Raw genomic sequence first — 21,587 nt, 5'->3', positions numbered from 1 at the left:
AATTAATTATTTCAGCTTGATAAACCTTTTCATCTATTTGACTCCTTATACAGAAAAGCCAATTAATAATGTCAAACATGCTTTGCCTCCGGGGACGGGTGGGTTGTAATGAGTGTGTTTACCACGAGTGGCTGTCGCGGGAGAGCCGCGCTCTAATCGCGCCACACCTGTCAAGCTGAGTCTCATTATCTGTGTACCAAGGGCAAACCTCATTTTGTCAGGAGTGGTTTTCCAAGAACTAACAACTGCCTGGGGAAGCATACAGGACTGTCGGCCAGTAGACGAGTCACTTAATTACCAATCAGAGCGGCAGAAGTGAATTCCTGATGTTCTTTAGTAGCGACCCAGCTAATCACGGCGATGTGCGTCTCACCTTATCAGGGCTCCCGCACCAAGCATTCATTCGCAGCAGCAGCAGCAGCCGGATCCACGCGTTCCCGGAGCTCTGATAGGCTGCGGTGATGCCTCTGCCCGGGACACAGCATTCATCAGACACGCCTTATCACACCGCTCTGTCCCATCTCCCTCCCCGCTATCCGCTGAGAGAGCCGCGCCAGGGCACGGTCACCTCTGCGGTCACCCCGGGGCTCCCTCTGAGACACACGTGCAAACAGCGACAAACGCGGCCCGACCTTGCAGGGGATTATATTTCGAAAGCCATGTATACACATTGCCTAAGCCCCCAGAACTTCCCCATGGGATAAATAGTGTTATCCTGACTTTACATATTGGGAGTGGAGACAAACTTCTGGCCTGTGACAAACAGATTCAGCCCTCTGCAGTTCAGGTGGGGAGTGCTGTGTCCTTGGGGAAAACTCCTGAAGGACTCGGTGGTGCTGTGGTGACCTCACTTTCTCTGGAGCCTGGGAGCATCTCTTCATCATTGCAACTTAGCATGTTTGTAGCTAAAACAAGTGGGAGTTAGGAAATGCAAAACCCCATTATTCTCCTCCCCAGGAGCTGCTTGTGTTGGGCTCTCCGTGAGCCCGCTCTGAGCTGGACCAGTTCAAATGCACAACATGCTGGGGTACAGGCAGGTTTCAGTTCCATGTCCAGGTCAGGTGCCTCATGGCTTTCACTGGGATTCTCAGATAATCGAGGGTTGCAGAAAAGGGCTTGTGGAAGCATCATTAGGATTGAAGAGATTCCTGGCCCAGATTTTCAGACTATACCTCATTTGCTTATTGCCATGAATTTTTAGCAACACTGGTCTGTATAGAGAACACACTGCTTCATTTAGGAAGTTGATTCTTACTCTATTTGCAGATGACAAATAATAGGCAAAAAACACCATGCAGGAAAATTTTGCTTAGCATATTTTAAACTAACTGGGGTGAGACCTTTCAGATATTCTGGAGTGCTAATAAATATCGGAAAATCCAAAGTGACTGCCTGACAAAAGAGATTTAGCATTTCATTTATTACAAAATATCTGCAGAAGTCAAAAGCTCTGCTTATCACAGATGAAAAAGATCAAAAAGCTCCATTAACACAGAAAAATAAAAGCAGAACTGTTCCCTCTCTCCCCTGCAAAGCCATCACCACCAACAACAAAAATGGTAGAAGAGATTTATGAGATGATTCTGTTAGGTGACACATCAACTTCTTCTTTCCTGGTGGTTGGAAGCATGGAGGGGTGCTGGACAGCAGACACCCTCTGAACATTATCTGGACTTTATGTTTGGGACCACTCCTTGAGTGATGCTGGGTGATTTGGGAATGAGGTGTTTCAGTTTCTTGGGGTTTTTTATTTTCAATTTTTTTTATCTTTATTTTGTATTGTGGGAGTGAATTGTCATGTTGTGAAATGACAGCGGCACTCACCTGTCACCAGTGTTCTGAGCGATTAACCAAAGTGAACTCTCTAATTCTAGCCAAATTAATGCAGACAAGGGAGATGAGAGCAGGAAGAGGAAAAGTGGAGGGAACCCAAATTACTCAAACATCTGTGTTTTAGTGTCATTCATTTCCCTCGTGCCATAGCTTATCCACTGGGGAGGAGATTATGTCAGGCAACTGAAAACAAGTGCGGACACTGTCAGGGCAAAAACGTCCCCAGAGCAGATTGTGAGCAGGAGGAGTTGGGACCAGGTCAGCAGGATTCTCTCCACGTGGATTCCTACTCCCTGCTAAACTGTCAGAGTTCCAACAAGCTAGCACAGCACTGGAGGCTCACTGCTGGGCCACGAGCTCCTCTCAGTATTTGGCTCTGGGGACACACATCACACCACATGGATGTTTATTGGAGAAACTACTGAGGAATGGTGGTTTCAGGAGCTACACACCACTGCTGTAATATTCCTGTTTTGCCCTGCATTTCCTTTCCTACAGTGCAGTCTTGCAAAGCAGTTAAACATTCAAAGTGCAGTTTTACAAAGAGTAAGTCTAATATTTCACATCAAGTTAAGGCAGCCTTTGCTAAATTTGCTGATAGGGTTTTGCACGGGCCAAATTAGTGCAAAGCAGCAGAAGGAATCAAAGCAATGAGCTGGGAGAAAAGATGGCCTGGGATAGGCAGCAAAATAGAAATGAGCCTTGCAGCAGAGGAAAAAAACAGATGCTTTGCTTTGATTGTTCATTGTCAGACTCATTATGACTTTCAAGCTGTCATGTTACTTCAGCTTTATTGGGTTTGGTTTCTTTTCCCAACTTTCAATGCAGATGATGTTCTGATTGCTCTATTCTCAGGCCAAGTACAGCCTGACCTCTCCCTTTAGGGCAGTAAGTGGCATTCATCTCCCCCTTACGCAGGCAAAGGGTGAAGAAGAGGTCAGCAGCCCTAATAATTGCATCTTGGACCTCTTTGTTGGTATGGTTATATGATCCTTTGTTTTCTGTTTTATGACTGACAAGCTCTCAAAAACCTTCTGGCAACACTCAACTTTCGCAAAACTGATAATTTTTGCTGAGGGAAAACTCTTGGTGTTGCTAGTCCTTTGTTTTCAGTGGGGGGAGCTTTTTTAAAATGTGTAATTCCTAATCCAACAGACCCACATCTAAAACTCTAAATGCATTGAGTCAAAATATTGAACTGGGAGTAGTTTGTTGCAATCAAGTCAAGCCATAGCAGTATTTTGAGGCAGATGTGGTTTAGATGCTTCATGCCCCTGTGCTCTTTATGGGCCATTACTGTCCATTTTTTTCATTTTGACCTCCCACATGATAGGCACTGTGGGGTCTCTTTGGGAAATGGCTTACTGAGAGGGAGGGCTAGGAGGGACATGAAGCTGTGACACTCGGTAGGTGATGGGCAGCTCCTGCTTGGCTAGTATTGACATCATATGTTACAAAATCAGCCCCCAACTAATTCCTCTTTCTTTCTTCTCCTTGCTCCAAAACATAAATATTCCAGGTCCTTTAGAGCTAAAATTCTCACTCTCCTTACTTTTTGTGCTGGAGCTTCATGCTTCCGTAACAGTAGCTGAATCTAGAGATGGTGGTGGAAGCTTCCAGGTTAAACTCAGTCTACATTTCAATGCTATGGGTTGTTAATGCCTCTTTCCATTTTTGAGGGCTTTGGGAGTAGAAACATAGGGGATATATAACCCTACATCTCAAATTCTCACTGTATGTGATCTCTGTGATCACTACTTCAGAAGCGCCTGTCGCAAGATGTTGTTGAGTCCCTAAGAAGGATGGAGGAACAGTAACAAAAGAGGTAATATTTGACCAAACTTTCTTAAATTTCAAACACTTGGACTTACTTTTCTCATCCTTACAAGACCTTCAGTTCTCGAGGTTTAACAGAAAGAAGTGTCTGTTCATTCTCTCTACACCATCCAGGTTCAGGTCATACACAATATCCTAAAAGCAGCTTTGGGTATATATAAGAAAAGGAGCTGTTGCCTTTGTCACACAGTCCAGAATTCTGTTTGATTTTCTTTTTGGTTGCTGCATTTTCCTTGAACCCCACACTTGATCTGATGTGCATTATCACTCCCTGATCTCATTACCTCCCTCCTTGATCTTGCATTTTGCTTGAACTGTCTTAGAGGGAAGAATGCCCTTAAATGAGTCAGTAATTCAATTCCAGTAATAACTTTATGTATTTGTCTGGGTTTTTTAGCATCCTTGTGAGAAGCTAGGCAGTCCTGTGATTATCCTATCTAGTGAAAGTAACCTGGACAGGGTTTTTTTTGTTTGGATAGTTGGTTTTTTTCCCACAAAACCTCTCTCCCATATGGAATTGGAGCCAGGGGCTGTGATGCTGTGAGCAGTAACTTGGTGGTACAGAGCCAGCACTTGCCAGGAAGAGCAGACTTCCCTCCCACATTGCTGCATCTATCCACAATAAACCTGAAACCTCGTGGAAACCCTTGGCTTTGCTGGTTGTGCCTTTTTGCTTCTTTGTGTATAGTCAGATGGCCTGATCCTTTCCCAGAATACTGGCTTTACCCTGCCTAAACTGCCTAACCGTGGCTGAGCTACCAGATGTACAAAACAGGGATGCTGGAGAGTTCATAGCTCTTCTCTGACATGAGGAGATATGGACACAATTCCAAATATGGAGAAAAATCAGGAGTTTTTTTTTTAAATTCTGTGGTATGTAATGCTAAATATAGGCAGAGTGATAACAGAAAGAAGGTTCTATAGGTTTTGCCAAACTGGCTGACTTTAGTAATTCTTTCATTCTATACATAATGATTGCCAGGCATGCTTCACGGCACAGAAAGTAATTTTGAAGAGGAGATTTTTAAATTATTTTTTCTTTTTCATCCAGAAATTCTTCCAAATATGTAGGACAGCCTAATTTTTTATTTTTTTTTTTTTTTTACTTTTTAATTTTAGAGATGCCACTGTGATATTCAGGTGCATTGTAGCTCAAAAAAACCCAAACCAAAACCAACCCCCCAAAAGAAACAAATAAACAAGTACCAAAAACCCCACCAACCAAACAGAAAAGCATCAAAAACTCGATTCCTAAGGAAGTGGTGGAATTTAGGATAGCTGCTAATTTGTGGGGACCCAGAAAAAAGCTATAACCCTGGAACAAACATCATTTTAACAAAAGAGGCAGAAGGGCAGATTTCAGATTTACAAATAAACAGTGACCCATTTAGATTTCTGTTGCTTGCAAACTGATCAGCTTATTAAAGTACATGTGGAGAAAGGGGAGGTTGGCTCCCAGGCATAACAGTGCACACACAGATTTCCAGCTCAAAGTTAATTTTCATTCTGAAGCTGTTTTTTGTTAAATGATGCCAAAGCTAGAGTTTTGTAATGGAAACAATGCTGGTCTTGGATAAATTCAGAAGAGGGTGCCATCCTAGCAGGAAGCCAGGTTTTACTACAGCTCTTCTGTGCAGCACATAAATGACCCCTCTTGAGGACCATGTGTGCTTTTGTCCCAGAGGTGGGTGTAGGATGCTCTGGGAGAAACATCTCTCTGGCTCCTGAGGCAGAGTGGTTAAAGTGGTGTCCCAGAGATGTGCTCCAGCCTCCAGACAGAAGGGCCAGCACTCCATGGCAGGGTCTGTCCAGTGTCAGGAGGCACAAACACACAGGGGAGACACAAACACTCCCTTGTGTGCCACAGGCCAGAGAAGCTACTGTGCTTCACCCACCCCTGGGCCTGCCAGCCCAACCACAGCTATGCTCTCCTTTAAAGAACTAAACTTCGGGACATCTCTCAACAGCATTGGGTTTCCAGAAGCACAAAGGATGCCCAAGAGGCATTTCCAGAGATCCTTAAGTGTGGTTATAGCCCCAGAAGGCTCCTCTTGTGGAATCCAAATCCTGCTGGAATCAAGACCTTTTAATGTAGAAGAATGGTTGAAATGAGCTTTTGGTCTCTCATAGGCCCTCACTGTCCTGAAAACAGTCAGTTGTGCAGTGAGCCACTGGCTCCATACTCAGGTTAATCCAACCAGCTTTTAGGAAATTCACCTGGTGATCTTGTAGTACCAAGAGCTACATTATTGTTTCATCCATATAATAAAACATCTTAAACCTGTAAGTGGAATCTTACTTTTCCTCTCTTGAAAAAACTCAATAGCCTGACCACCCATGTTGTATTTTTGTTGCTGAAACAGAAATTCCTTTCTTTCAGGTACTTTTTTCCCTTCTCTCTTTTAGAAGCAGAAGTCCAAACACATCAAAGCCTACCTAAATTTATCTCTGCCTAGTGGATGGGAGGGAGAGAAACCCAAAATCCAGAGTGCAGCTGGGATGAAATGTGTGCTATGAACATGATTAAATGATTGTGAATGATGAAGATTGTTTCTGTTTACAATGTGTTCCATCATAAAGCTTTATGGAAAACATTCCTGGAGAGGAAAAGGTGAACAAGATATTCCTACCATGACCACTTCAGGTTCAGAAGTTCACCTTTAAAATGAACATTGCAGATTTTTTTCACACTCAATGAGATACCTCTGTCTTATTTACTATAAAATGTGCTCAGCAGCCTGTGCTAGAGGTTTCTGTTCTTATTTCTGCTCAGAGGACAAATGCCTGCTAATATCCATACTTGAGAAAGATGTTGAAATATAAATGTATCACCTCCTCTGCACAGGTAAGAAGAAAGAAGGAGGGCAAAAACTCAGGCCACACAGAAAAAACTTTCCCAAGGTAGAGTGGCCACTCCTGATCTGCCTCTGTTAACTGTAAAGAGCCACAGCAAGAGAGTGACAGGAAAAACCCACCAATTTCTCAATTGCAAATAGAGAGCAACACAAGTTTTAAAAGAAATTTGAGTGCTTAACAATGAAATTAGGTTCTCTGTGTTCGAAGCTGCATTAAATCCCCATGATCCCATATTCCAAGAGTTAACATTCCTTTACTAACATGGCCCCAAGCAATAGTCAGTGCAATGCTCTTGACAGGCATTCTGATGTTTCCTATTGGTATTACACCTAGTTTGTCTGAGGAGACATTTTCCACTTGATAAATGTGTCTGCTCAAGGGCAGACTGAAGAAGTCATCTAAATATACATTTTCAAGATGACAAGAAACCTTGTTTCTCTTGTACTTCCACTTCTTTGAGCTTGCCTTGAAGCTCAGAGAAGCTAGAATTTTGGGAGGGGAGAATAAAATTTGTGAGAATTTTCTTTTTCTCTGTGTTGCTGACCTGAAAGCCTGAGGATGGAAGCACGAATTGCAAGCTGCTTATGGAAATGCAAGACCAGTGCCATAAAACAGCAGCTACCTGTTCTAGTGAAATTTTGTCTTTCATCTGTGTGCTGAAGTCTTTCCTGAAGCTGTGTGTGAGCAAGATGAGAGAGGAGCAAAAACATGTTTACTTTTTGGTTTTGTTTTTTTTTTGTTTAATGATCCTTAGGGAATGCAGGTAAAAATCTGTCCAAATTACAGAAAAAGCTGACATGCCCAAAACAAATCCTTTCAAGCTTAATAAATACACAAAATATGCAAACATCTCTTATAGTGCCCAGAAATATGGAAGAAAGGAGCATTTACTGAATGACCAGGAACTGCACTTTTAAGTATGTTTTGCATGTTTCCTATTATGTAAGAATCATATGGGAACAAGACTGAAATTTCTTATGAATCTATGCCATAAAATCTAATCCTGGCAATCATTTATCAAGAGACATTTTTTATGGAAATGCATTGCAGACCTGGATGAACTGTGCTTCATCTGCTGTGCTTTCATGTTAACAAAGAAAAGGATTATGTTACAAAATAAACAAGTCTCCTAATGAATATAAACTATTCTCAACTGTGCTGATAACAAATAGGCCAAGGTTAAAGAGCTAAATAAAGTATGTTGCCCTGAAATGCAGTAATGACAATTGTGACTTATCATGATCCATTAAACAGAGCTGCTCTTTTCTCTTTTTCCTTTGGGGAATTTGGCAAAAAGATTGGTTTTGCAGCCTCAGAGCTGCACCACTGCTACAGCCACTCCTGGTTTTGTTGGCATGATAAATTAGCTCACATAGGCAAGGGATCACTTTTGGCATTCATTAAATCACTATTACAGGTCCATTCCTTTTGCTTCTTGCTCTAGGCTTTGACAACCATTTTTTCTTCTAAAGAAGCCTTAAGATCAGGGTGCAAAACTTTTGTGAAGAGTAGCAGGAAAGAAGCAGCAAGAATAAAATATTGTACATTGGAGTGTCTTTAAGGTTGTAACTATTTGATATTTACTTTATGGGCATGCAAGTCTTGAAGAAGAGAGCCTTGGGTATTATACATGTATGAACAGAAAACTTTCAGGATGCTTTAAACCCCACTTTTTATATTGAAAAGAAATGAGCAGTTAGTCCTACTGAGGGCAGTTCTGTTCAGGAACCATTTAAAGCACATGGTCCTGGTTCTGCATCCTGACAACATTTGCTATTGACTCACTGGGGCTTTGAGCAGAAAAAAGGCTGCACAGGAAGACCCACCACTCTGAGAATTTAGGGGGCACTGTAACAGTGACAGCAAAGTGACTGCACTCACAGGTGGTGTATTTTTCTCCAGAACTGATTTCTGAGCTGTGTGTCTGTTCCTCTGTAGCAGCCAAAGGCATAGTGGGTGCTTGTTACAGGAGGAGCTGGATCACAAAAGCAGAGGAATTTTTTTGCTTTGTTTGACTCCATTCAGTGTTTTGGGCATTGAAGGTGGATTATTTTCTCAGGTCTGCCACAGACTCCCTCTGCATACTGGACAGAGATGGGTATTGCCATAGTAGCATCACCACGTGTGACACTGGGACGTGTGGCACACGAGGGAGCTAAAATACCCCTAATCTCCCTCCAGTGATAGTGGTGAGCCTGACTGCACATAATCTGTAGGTGTTTCAAAACCTTATGTATGACTGGATATGAAAATATTCCTCCTTTCCTGCTCTCTGGCTGTCATGTCTATTTCAACTGGAAATTCCTTAGGACATCTTGTGACCCTTGAGTTGCGGGTATCTCATACATTTATCCATGACATTAATAAGTGTGTCTGGGTGCTTTTAAAAGAATATGATAGCAAATATCTCTCTTCCTATCAGTATCTCCCACCCCTACACAGCCTGGGGTAATCAAGTGATTCTAGACTGTCGTGTCCTGACTGTTTCGTGTTCTTTTCCTTGGTTTCATGGATTGTTCTTTCAGGTCAGCAGACACAAAATAAATAGCTGTTTTCAGCAAGTCCCCTTCCTTTTCCTGCTGTCAAGAACTGGCAGCATGCTTGACGATATCACTTTGTGATTTACAAAGTGTTCTAGGAATCATCAGAGAAAATATGCCATAGAAAAGGATATTATAATGATGGTGATATGATTATTAAGATCTGTTTCTGCTAATTGCTGTTTGCAAGTTACAGATCAATTGGGAAATAACTTTGAAATTACATGAAATCTGAGACAAGAAACTTTTAGAAAGCTGTATTGTCCTGTGGTGGATTTCATTCAATGAATTTTTGGAAGGAGGAAAAGTCATACTAGCCCATTTCAGTTTCTGGATATAGTATATCATTTTAGATTAATGCTTTTAACATTTCAAGGTGCCATTCTGGAATACAATGATCTATGGTATTCATCAATTTCAACATCTTTTGTTATAAATTAAGACTAGTACCCCCCAAAAGCCCTCAAATCAAATTTGTCATTTGAAATAATAAAAGTAAAGTGTGTCACTCTGACTGGCCGTATTTCATGTCTCCTTTTCTGATTCTCCCAGCTGTGGTACAGCTGTCATTTCTATTAGAAGAGATGGCGCAAAACAAAAATAGAGAGGTTGGAAGAGGTGTACAATACTAAAACATTAGGGTATTTTCTACCTTGTCTAGAGAATTCATCTGTAAAGAGTAATCAAGACCAGCACATTGTCCTGAAAACATTTTCTACATCTCTCATACTATTTGGAGACTCCAGGTATCTCAGGATATGACTGCAATGCCTGTATTCCCAGATTTTCCTTGCTGATGGCTCTAGTCAGAGCCATTCATTCCTTGTGAGCTGAGCTTAACTCTGTTTATCGAAATTCTTGCTCCACTCCAGCATCTGCACTGAGAGCTCTTTGTGGCCAATTTCTATTACATATCTCTATAGGCTTTCAGGGACCTTTTCCTTTGAGCTATTAAGCAGGAGCAAGGAACACTCTCCAACGTGTTTCAGGCACATTCCCTCAATGGCTCACCCCTGGTGCTTGGTCACCACTCACAGGGAGGTTATTCCAACCCCTGCTAGTACAAACAAACCTGGCTCAAGTCCTGTGTTTCCAGCTGGATAGCATCACCTTGTCTAGTAAGGGCAGTGAAATACCAAAGGGTATAAATTTTGGTAGAAGATCTCCTCCACTTGCCATTCCATGCTCTGAAATGGGTTTGAAGCCTTTCAGAAAACAGCTTTTTCCAGCAGTCACCGCATCTGGCCTCTAGTTGTGGCACCGTTCCTGCATTTCCCTGAAAAATGCATTGATTTCTTGAAATTGTGATAATCTGCATTCACTCCATGTCCTCAATAGAGTTTGGATAATTGTGACTTAACTCTGAAATGAATTTCTTATTAGCCCTTTCATTTTAATGGAGTATAGAGGCAGAAAGCTAGCATGAGAGTCTAGTTTTAACCCTGTCCTTTATAAAAGGTTGTGGGTTTTTTTACCATTTTACTCTCTTCACAGTTCTTGTCATGAAGCTGGATTGATATTGTGCTGCTTCTGTTCTTATTTGGTATGTGAATGAGGTGTCACAATTTCATTGCCTTGTGTACTGTGTTCCCATATCTATAGAAATATCTGCATTTTACATACAAATCAGAAAGAGTAAGGATACAGGCATGGAATGTAAAGTATCTTATACTCTCCCAGCTTACCAAAGTCTGTTCAGATGGATTTGTTGCCTCTGGCTTTTTACTTAAACTCTTGTAATACAACCCAAAAACTGGAGCTGATTTGCAAAAATCCTCCTCAGCATTCTTATATTGTCAAATTTAAATAAACTATTAAGTCTGATTACTGGCAGAATAAATTCCAGCTCAACATAGCTCTCTTTATTTAAAAAAAGACTGGCATATTATACCTTTATGCTTTTATTGTTTAATAGAGCTATCTAAATATGCCTATGGCCCACATCACCATTGTATGGAAGCGCTTCTAAAGTACTTAATAAAAATTACAACAACCTCTTTTTCAGTGATGAACTGAAGCTCTGCAAATCATACCCTTTCCCTGGGCTCTTCTGCAGGAAGGTCAACAACCTTCATTTCCTTCTTACGCCTCTCCTTGCCTGCCCTTGGGAGTAGCCATCTCCTTTTTGGCTTTCATTACTCCAGCCAAGGTAAATAATAGAGAGACCTTGTTATTAATGTTCTCATTTAAAAATCTATTATGCTATTTAGAATGATGAGGTCTGACTCCAAGTCAAGGGAAGATTAATTGCATGACACTAGTGAAAACGGGATATGACAGTCTTTGGACTGATACGAGGGACTGTCCCAATAAATCTGAGCTTGCACAATTGCCACAGTAAAGTGTGCACCATGTGCCAGCATTCAAAATCTTGCTCTTGAGTCATAAGCAGTTACCAAGATGTCACTTAATTCTCTCTTTGAGGCATCACTATGGCAAGAAGAAAAGTATTTCTTAATATCCATTCCCAGAGAGAGGGATGAAAGGAACATCTCCTTGAAAGAAAATATATTGTTGACCCAACCTTCTTGTTTTCATTCTCTTCCTTTTAATGTTTGGTATCCAAAGTAAAATGAGGGAGTACTGGCTTTCAATCTGAATTGGCAAACAAGTTACACCACTTACAGGGCAGGTACTTCCCTTACTGTACTGTCCTTTCATCTTTTAGCACCTGTTGCTCCAAAAGCTCTGTCCTAATGGGCTGCAGTTTTCTCACACTGGGTTGTGGCCTTTAAAGACCTACATAGCCTAGGATCTGCCTCTGGAAAAAGTCACCACTTCCTCCTTTAGCAGTTACTGATGGCCTGGGTAAACCCACTGAAGTTTATATGTATTTATGTATCTATAAATAAACTCTCAGTTTATGCAGTCTGTGAAGAGTAATCAGCTGGGTCAGCACATAGCAGCATGTGGAGCAGCAAAGGAAATTTTCGTGCCTCTAATGGCAGGGGAGTTTACCCCCAAAGTCCTGCAGCCATCTGTCTAAAAATGCCTGTTAAAAATCCACTCCACTTAAGCTTCATGCCCTTATTCAGCTGCCAGGTGAGACAAAACCAATTTATGTAGCTGAGCAGGCAGACGCTCAGGGTAGGAAAAAAAGGATGATGAGAAGGGGAGAACTGCCCATGGGTGGGAAGGTTTTTTTCACAGCTATCAGAACCATTTGTGGGTCTGATGGATGCTCCTCTCCAGCCACCATGTTGTCAGATTGCCCACTCTACAGATGCTGACTTCCTTCCTTTCACTTGTGCTGGATGTCACATTAATTTGTGCATGGCCGCAGTCTGACTCCAGGGCCAGAAACCTTCACCGTGGGGACAAGGCCAAGCAGTTTGCATGCATTTATTTATTTCCGAGAGGATGAGTTAAGGTAAAGAAAATCACCCCAAGCAAAAATGAAAATTAGCATTGGTTTTGTTTTAACAACCTCAGGGAACTGAGACCTGGCTCCAGCCTGCTCCCAGCTGCACTGAGGCAGCTCTCCAGGCCCCCAAGCTCTGCAGGGCCACTGTGGCTCCAGTGCAGCCTCTAATTCCAGCACCAGCACCAGCAGTGCTCTGAGATTTGGAGAAGCTTTGTCTTCCTTGCTCTGCTAAATTTCCCTTATTGTGTCAAGGGCAACCTAAGATGAACAAGATGACTTGGAGAAAAATAGCTATCCTTTTAGAATCTGAAGCGTGTCACTGCTCACGGTGGGGAGAGCTGCTGATACATCTAAACCTCAAGTAACAGCTTCTGTTGGAAGATGTCTGTTGAGTCAGATCTTGAGAGCTGTGAAAGACAAATTTTCAGCAAATTACTTCTAAAGTCATTTTGAATGCACTTTCGTTTGTAAAGTTAAGAATTTACTAACTGAACAATATCTTAATTCAGCAGCCACACCTTGTCCTCTTCTAGAAGTATTCTCTATTTATGAACATTATTTGCAGAAAATTAAAAGAAAAGGAGAAACATCAACTACACATGAAAGTTTGTATTTGAATGACAGGGTCTTCAGTTCAAGTTTCTCCTTTGATAAAGGTCCCACAGCTTTTTGTCCAATGTGGATGTTACAGGAACAGAAAGATATCAGCACCTGATGGAGGCTAAGCAGGAAGGGAGGGAGATCACTGCCCTGCACAGCTCTAGAACTCATCTATTTGATATCAGTTTTCTTGGCTTATTGAGATCCACTGATCTAAAAACTTCACAGAATGTTTAGGTATGAGAAGAGATGAATTTCTGGTCATCACTAAGGGAAGGGGCAACATTAGGTGAGCACATTATTGCTCAATGGTAGCCAAATTAGAATTTAGGAATCCCTGGACAAAATTTACTGGAAACAACTAAATTTTCAAATCAAGTTTTGAATCAGTATGTAAAATCCCAAAGATTTCTTCATTGGATTTTTTGACTCTGGCAGTCAAGAGAAGATTCACAGAGCCTTGCAGGATGTGCAGTGACCAGCTCTTCCTGGCAGAGCTGGTGCTCCAGTGCAGCTGGGAACTGGGATCAAACTTGGCAATGGAATTAGGGTGGGATTGTGAGAATGTTATCTGAACTGTCCTCAAATCCTGGTACAAGTTGCAAAGTAGAAGGGAACTTTCTCTCTTCCATTGACCCTCCAAACCTGCAAAAGTGCCTGTATTCTTTAGCTCCATCTACTGGCACTTGGCACAAACTGGATGTGTTCACATATAAATCCAAGTATTCCTGCACCAAAGGCAACAAATAGCTTCCTACAAATTGCCCATCTGGTAGATATGATTCTCTTACTTTCAAACAATAATGAATTATTATTATTTTTTAATCTCTGTAGGGCGGGGTCTATAATTTCTCAGAGGATAAAACTACACTGGAAATGTGTTACTGGACTACAAATGAATAATTGTGTGTGTGTGGCAATATGCAGTTATCGTTTCATGCAAGTATAATTGAAACATCATTAAAAAAAACTATAATTAAGTCTTTAGCAATACCCAGGGGATGCAAGTTGTTTCTATTCCCATTTAAAAAATGAATGAACAAAATCTGACCAAAGAATCCTGGCTCCTTTTTGCCTCCTCTGCTTGTTCTACATCTTTTCCTCTTCATGTGTTGAAAGAGGCCATTGGCTTGCTCTTTCCTTTGGCAGATTTGGGAATAGTGCTGGACTTGACTTTTTCCTCATTGTGCATTTCTATTGCTATATATATTAAGTTTCTTTATAATATTGAGTTGCTTTAAAGCCTATGTATAAAAATGGAGTGATAATAATAATAATAATTATTACAAGCAGGTAAAAGTGTAAGAAGATGTCTAAAGCCTAGATTTTTAAATCCTTTTTAAAGAAGGGAAAATTTAGTTTTCATGCATGAAACATCTTTAGAGTCTTCCCCAGTACATTTTTCAAAGGCTAGCAGTTGGAGAGTGCTGGTTTGCATTCATCACTTGCAGCAATTGTAGATCTGTATCCAGATTCCTATGGAGATTTCTTTTTCTTAAACTGCTTCTGCCAGATTTCATTTTTCATACTATCATATATCACTATTTAGTGTATTGGAAAAACTCTGAAGGAAAAATCCTTAGTTTTAAAATAAATAAATAAAGCATCCAAGCCAGAATAGACCTGCCACTATTCAGAAGGGATCATTATTTGGGAATATATTCATTTGTATAAGTATACTTTTAATCATACTTTTATCCATATGACTTCAGAAATAACTGCTTCCTTTAAAATAATAATGAAAAAGAAAACAAAACAAAGCACCATAAGCAATGGCTTATTGTGGAGCAACTGCAAGACACCAAGTTCTGGCATAACTTTCCATAACCATCTTCTGATGGTTGCAATTTATTTATTCAGTTTTAAATGACATTTATTGAATAAGACCAAAATGAATGGGAAATATTTGTTGGATAAGAAGAAACAAAACCTGAAGGTGTTCCACAGATTTTCAGCTAATGTGATTTATACATGTTTCTGTTGATAATGTTGAGGGAAGTTGGATTCAATAGTTGATTTTTTTTTTTTATTTGGAAGTCCATGCAAGGCTTGCAAGGAGCACTGATGGAGACAAGGTGAGCTTGAATCAGGAAGATTTCAGCATCTGAAGGGCAAAGGGACTGGTCAGTGAAGCACCAGCAGGTGAAAGAAAACTGTGTTTCCATTTCAGTCAATTTTACTAATTAGAGGCTGTTTTTTGCCGAGGAGTCAATATAGGGTGTATTAATATGGTAATGGTGTTCTGCAGGAGCTGTAGCTGGCTGTGACTTTGGGGGAAGGGAGGCAGAAATGTTAATTGTATCATGAGTGTAAATTTAGCAGATTTACATCTTTGAAAAAGAAGCCTCCAAAAAAAAGCAGTGGGGGTTTTCCCCCCCCTCTTATTCAATTTTTCATACCATTTGGCCTATTATGTGTTGTTATAATGTGAAGGTAAAATCCATCTTGTTTCTGAAGTCAGGGAGAAAAGGTCACATTGCCTTGGATGTGTCCCACTGGCCAAGAGCAGCCAAGCAGGAGAGTGAAGTCCGTCAGCAGCCAAGTGGGGCCAAGAAGATGACAATTTCAAGCAGAGAGTGGCTTTTTGAAGGAGTGGTAGTTATTTTATTTAAATACTGAAGAGAAATGGGAATTGCATGTGTAGCATGAGCTCTCTGCTAGCTGATTCCAAGTCCAGATTGACCTTTCTATAGTTTTGCCTTATTGTTTCTCCAATTCTCTTTGTCTTGGGTCTCCTGAGTAGCAGCATGACTGACATCTTCCAGCAAAGGAACACTGGCACGTGCTAACCACTGATTCCTGCCCATCAAGATCTGCTCCAGGTCACCTGTGCAGCCTGGTGACAGGAGCACTGGGTGACACAAACTGTTTTGCTCCTGCTCAAGGACAACCATTCTTCCTCTTTGAGCTTTCCAACCCCCAGCCCAGTCCAATCAATATCGGGAAATACGCTGTAATCTCTCCATGAACATAAGCACCCTTTGGGACGTGAGCTGGTCAATGCACTTTGATGTATGCCTTGAAGAGTAAAAGGTTTGGAACCAAAGTGCATTGTCTGGTTCCCAGCTCACAGACAGTTTCTGACATTTAAGGGGAATTTTATACCTGCTAATCTACTTGACTCTTGAATCTGTGGAAAAATTGAAAGTTAGGTTAGTTTTAAAGAGATTTTTCTTATTTGCTCACAGAACCAAGAGCTGAATAAATTCACTAAATCTAGGAAAGCCAGTGAACCAAAACAGGACAATTGTGTCTTTGCTGGGAAGACCTGCTTTTCAACTGAACTTGATACTTGTTATCACTTTTTTAGTTTAATTTCCCAAATTAGCAAAAAATCCATCTAGAAGTGACCAATTTATATCCTGTACCATTATTTGTTGTATAGAACTAACTTTAATCTCTGCTTACTGTAGAACAAAACCTAGTTTTACAATGTCCTAGAGGCGGCAGCAGAGTACATAAGAAACAAAAAAGCTAACACACGAATGGGCAAAGTTGTGTTTGGTTAGTAGTTAATCTCTATAAAGTCTCACTAAAGGGTTTTACTGGAATAAAGGGCTCACATAAAACCCAAGAGGGAGTATAGGCATATCTTTGAAAAAGGTAATAGGGTGAAAATAATACTAATGTTATTGCATGTTCTGGATCTGAGGGAAATAAGCTGACCTAAAAAAAAATCACTTGTTGGAGAGCACTCATGGAAGGAAACTGTTTTCCATATCACAGATTTAGAGAAAACCCAAGCTACTTGCACAGAGCTAGAGAAGCTGTTGGGTCGGCAAACTTTAAAACAACTGCGATGCTCTGTGACACATTAATTGAAATGTACTTTCCAGAGCAACCATTTAGCAATTTATATAAATATCAAAGCTTTTGGGGTTTACTGTCAGTCTTTGTTTCTGAATGAGAAATTTATAAAAAACACATGTTTCAAACTGCCACTGAGTACATGTTCAGAAGGATGTGGCCACTGAACTATATCAAACTTTACTCAGTGCAATCATTTGATGAACAGAAGATTCTTCTCTTAATAATGTCTCTTTTCAATAATAACCCAAAGTTGGCAAAAGGGCTACTTTTTTGAGATGGGAGGAACAAAGCCTTACAGCACAATCCCACTGAAGTCCCATGGGCAATTTGTCACTGGATTCAGTGGAACCAGGATTTTGCCAAAAATATCAAATGCTTTCTGAATTCTTTCCATTAATTAATCTGCAATTAAAACCAAATCAAATTGTGTGAGCTGCACAGAACCCATGCTGCCACAAACTTCAGATCTGACTCCAAGATTTCCAGCTTCTGGGATTGCTCAGCTCCAGGATTTTGCTTTCTTTCCCTCTGAGTCCTAGCTGAGGTGTTAAAATGACAAAATTTTCACGTCACTTCCATTATTCCTATGCAAAGTCAATCTCAGTTGATCTGACCATTTTAATTATAGCAGCACCCAAAAACTTCCACCCACAGTGAGAACATCCCCACGTTGGCTTGGTCTGCTCTGCTGGAAAAAAAAGTCCCCAGAGCTCAGCCAGCTGCCCCTAGGGCTGTCCATGTGCGGATGGGAGGTACCCAGCAGGGAGGTCTGCATGTGTGGACTGGTGCCCGAGAGATCTCCAGACACCAAGCCCATAAAGTGGGTGCCTGGCTGCTCTCAGCAGCACTGTGGACACATCTGCACCTCCAAAGGACAGTCCATGGCAGCAGTCCCACAGGCTGATCTGGTGAATGAACGGATGGATGTACAAAGCTTTGGCAGAAAGGAGAGGCTCAGGCTGACTAAGGGCCTGATGGCTCCATGGCCTTGGCTCCATGAAGGGTGTCATGGGTTTTTCACAGTTATTTCCTAGCATCAAAGAGGGCAATTAAGACTTTTTCATCTAGTACAAAAGTTTTGTTTTACTACCATTCTTTACGTTTGGGAGTCTTTTACTGGTTTGTAAAATGCCCTGTGTGTCCACTGAAATGCTCTCATTAAAATGCCTTGGCTTCTCCTAGAGCTGATGCAGAAGGACATATCTACCTTGCTCCACTAAATCCTGCAGGTTTTATTCTGGCCAGGGCTCTGCTTGTGTGAGAAATGAGAGTAGAGACAGCTTGTTCTGGTGCAATCCTCTGCTAATTATTTGTGTTCTGGAAAAGCAAAATTCCACTGTGCTCACCCAGCCTGGCTCAGGAAGGGGCAGTGGGTGCTTGTGCAGTGTCACATACACACTGTGTACAACCAAGTGTGAAAGTGAGGGGCCCTCGTGAATAGGAGCTCTCTGCAATTTGTCAATGTACGCACATAGGTAGGTTTTATTGTATGCAATCTTCATTGGGGGTGATAATGTCTCTGAAAGACTTATAAAAGGACAGTTTTTAGCCATTTAACACCTAATCTTCACCCTCAGATCCCTGGGAAGCAAATCTTTGTGATATACAGAAAGCCTTGCTAATAATTCACGTGCAGCATTTCTCTTTGTTTTCAAGACTGTTTAGCTAACCTGTAGAAAAATATTAGCAGCCCCTCCTTCACCAGAAAGCCCCAGCTGATGAGCCAAGCTCTCAACATTTCATTCCTATGTAGATAGTTTGCTAAATTTTTTCCCAAGGCTTTATAGTTTTCAACAATATATCTTTCATCACTGTATTGCCAAAAAGAAGTGGCTGCCTTGAAGCTTCCCTTAGGATTTGGACTGGATATCGAGGATTAGTTTATAACTGGTAACTTATGAACTGCACAGTGTTCTACAAACAACTTATTTTTCTTCATGTAACAGTGAAACTATGAAACCCCATCCTGAGAACTTATTTCTGAAAGGATATTTGAATGAAGTTTTAAGCAGTGCTTTATTTGCCTATATCAAAACTGATAATTTTTAAAGGACTGTGTTTTTGTCTTCATACAATAATCATTAACTGATCATAAATCTTGAAAATATTCATCTCTGGTTGAATTTGTATGTGTTTCTTTCGGATCTAGGGGCTTTTTTTTTAGGGATTTTTTTTCAAATCTGTAAGAATGTCTGAGTTTTGAGTTTGGCTTTTGTGCAGATGGGATCTGACGATATAACAGAAGAAACCCATTATTTATAGGAATGGAATCACAGCAGGTATTGGCAGAATACAGCAATGGGAAACTTCTGAAGAATATTTCTTGCTTTTACCTGTGTTGGTGCAAGTCATATGTGTTGGTAATAAAGGCAAGGAAAAAACTAACAAGTAAGCACAGATTTTTTTATTTGAGCACATCTGTTTTATTTCAGTTCAGTGTGATGGCTGGAGGGAGAAAGGGATTTCTTCAGATGGCATGTGTTTAGTTCCAATTCTTGGTAAACTTAAAACAGAAAAAGACATCTAATTTTTTTTAATGGATTTCCTCCAAGTTGGTTCAACAGAGGCATATCCACTTTTTCTAGTGCCAACGGTGTTCTCTCCTAGATAGAAGATTTTCTTATAATTGCTTTAAGTGGAATATATTCAGAGTAACCATCCCTTTGTTTGCACTGGAATTGCATCTGGAAATGTCTTTCAGGATCAGGGACCACACTGGGAAGCCTTGGAGGAACAATGACAGAAAGTCACCACCCCAAAGCCCTTACAGCTATCTAGATGAAATTGGGGAAAAGGGAAAGAAGAAAATATTTTTGCAGAGAAAAGAAGTCATTTGCCCATGGATAAACCAGTGGAACTGCTGGATATTGTTGGAGTACATTAACACTTCAATATTTTACTAAATGGCTGAAAAAATATAAGTTATTTAGCACATGTGTGTTAAGCCATATAATAAAACACTCCTTTTTTTCCTGCTAATATAGGCAGGAACACATAAGCTAGATGATATTTTTGGCATTACACTAAAATATTTGTTGACTTTCATGTTGGTGATTATAATAATTTCTTGACTAACATATTGCTAAAAGTTTTGAGGAAGGACTTCTCTTAACATGCTCCATTATTATGTTTGTGTCTGAACTTCATTGTCCAGAGAGAATGACACACAAAATTACAGTCAAGGTGGACCCTTGCTCTGGTCTCAGCTTGAGGACTCTATCAAGACTGAGCCCTTAATAGACCAGACATGGCACAATCTCTGTGTAGGAGTGTCTTTTCATGCTGAAGTGTCCACTTTTAAAGGCTGTAAGAAGGATTAATACCACTAAAATGAAAGGAAATGAGGAAAGAAAACAGTTTATACTGTGGCACTTAGGTCTAACCTATCTCTCTTCCCATTAATGTAAATTTCTGTTTCCACTTAGCTCTTAGGAAGCAGTCAGGCCAAAGATGAGTGCTTTTGAAAATCACTCCCTTAGCAAATTGTTGAAGGTCAGTGGTGGGTGTTTGTGGCAGAAATGGGAATGAATGATAGTCCATTGTCTTAACCACAAGACCCTGCTTCCTCTCCTAATCCCAGGCTGATTTTACAGGGTTATAGCACATGAAAAAAGTCCAAATTTTAAAATATTAAACTTGGCACTGATGATAAGGAAATTATTAAGAGTCAACTAAGGAAAGGCACAACCACACTGACAGAGACAGTCTTCAGAGTAGAACCATATTTTCATCTAGCCAGTTTTTATTTGAGCTCTCCTGATGCATACATTTACTGCATTCTGCTTTTTTGTTTTGGCAAGCACCGCAGAAGGCCGGATCTAATTCTTGAGGAAATCAATGGAAGTTTGATTCGAGTCATAGAAAGCCATGAAGAGAATTTCAAGAGATAAAGTGTGGAGCCAGACATTCAAAAATAGCTTTTTTAATATGTATCACTGACCTTTCTGATGACTTGCAAATGCAGTCTGATTACCCCAAGTGAAGGTACTTTATGGGGAAGGCTTGAAATTTGGAGTGGAATAAAGCAGTGAACTTGTTTGGGAGCACGAGTGTGAGTTGGGTCATGACAAGGATCTTGGATTCAGCTCCCACCTGTATCTGGATTTCATTCACAGGAGCACACATGGAATGAGATAAGAAAAGGACCAGGTTGGGGAGCCAATCTACCACTTACCCCTGAGAGGTAGTTTGGGAACTCAAAGGAAAACATGGGTGTGGGTTTGAGTGGTCTCAGTGCAAGCTCTTTCCACTGTGGTCATCTCAGCATGAGGTCTCCAAGCCACAGAGAAAGGAATCAAACTGCTTAATCTTTCATTCCTGTTCAGAGAAGAAAATTATGAAGTTTGACTGAACTGACTGTCCTGTCAGGGGCTGGCTATGGCTCAGGAACATGGGACAACCCTTGAGACATTGTCTCTGAAGACTAAAAACAAGGATACAGTCATGTTGAGCGGATCTTATACCGTACCTGAGATTGCTGTAAATCTCTTTTGTCAGAAAACCTCCAGAAGAGAATTCTTTTTTGGATACACACTCAGGATTCATGGTAGGTTTGTAGAGCTGTCTCTGAGCCCTGGATTCCTGGCCTGTAAGCACTGCTGCCTTCAGCTGCTGTGTTTCTAAAGATTATTCAAGATGATATTTCTGCTGTAGGTATGACAAAAGTCCTCCTGGGATGTTAAAAACCCCAAGCCCTGTAATTTGATGGTCACTCTGGTTCTTGGTGGCATCCTCTGACTTTTCTCCAG

General features: G+C 40.8%; 1 long non-coding RNA gene across 19 annotated transcripts in view; it reads left to right on the top strand.

The window, feature by feature from the left end:
- LOC111932288 (uncharacterized) overlaps nt 1-21,587 on the top strand; it is a 198,278-nt gene that overhangs the window by 62,285 nt on the left and 114,406 nt on the right. For 2 of the 19 annotated variants that reach the window (XR_015288893.1, XR_015288892.1), the window contains one exon: nt 11,071-11,214. The exons of the other annotated variants lie outside the window; for them this stretch is intronic. This is a non-coding gene — a long non-coding RNA (uncharacterized LOC111932288). Of the gene's footprint in view, nt 1-11,070; nt 11,215-21,587 lie in introns of those variants that run through there. 19 annotated transcript variants of the gene reach the window in all.

This window comes from Cyanistes caeruleus, chromosome 7 (assembly GCF_971803275.1).
Source record: "Cyanistes caeruleus chromosome 7, bCyaCae1.hap1.1, whole genome shotgun sequence".
NCBI lineage: Eukaryota > Metazoa > Chordata > Aves > Passeriformes > Paridae > Cyanistes > Cyanistes caeruleus.
This window is presented reverse-complemented; position numbering and strand designations above follow the sequence as displayed.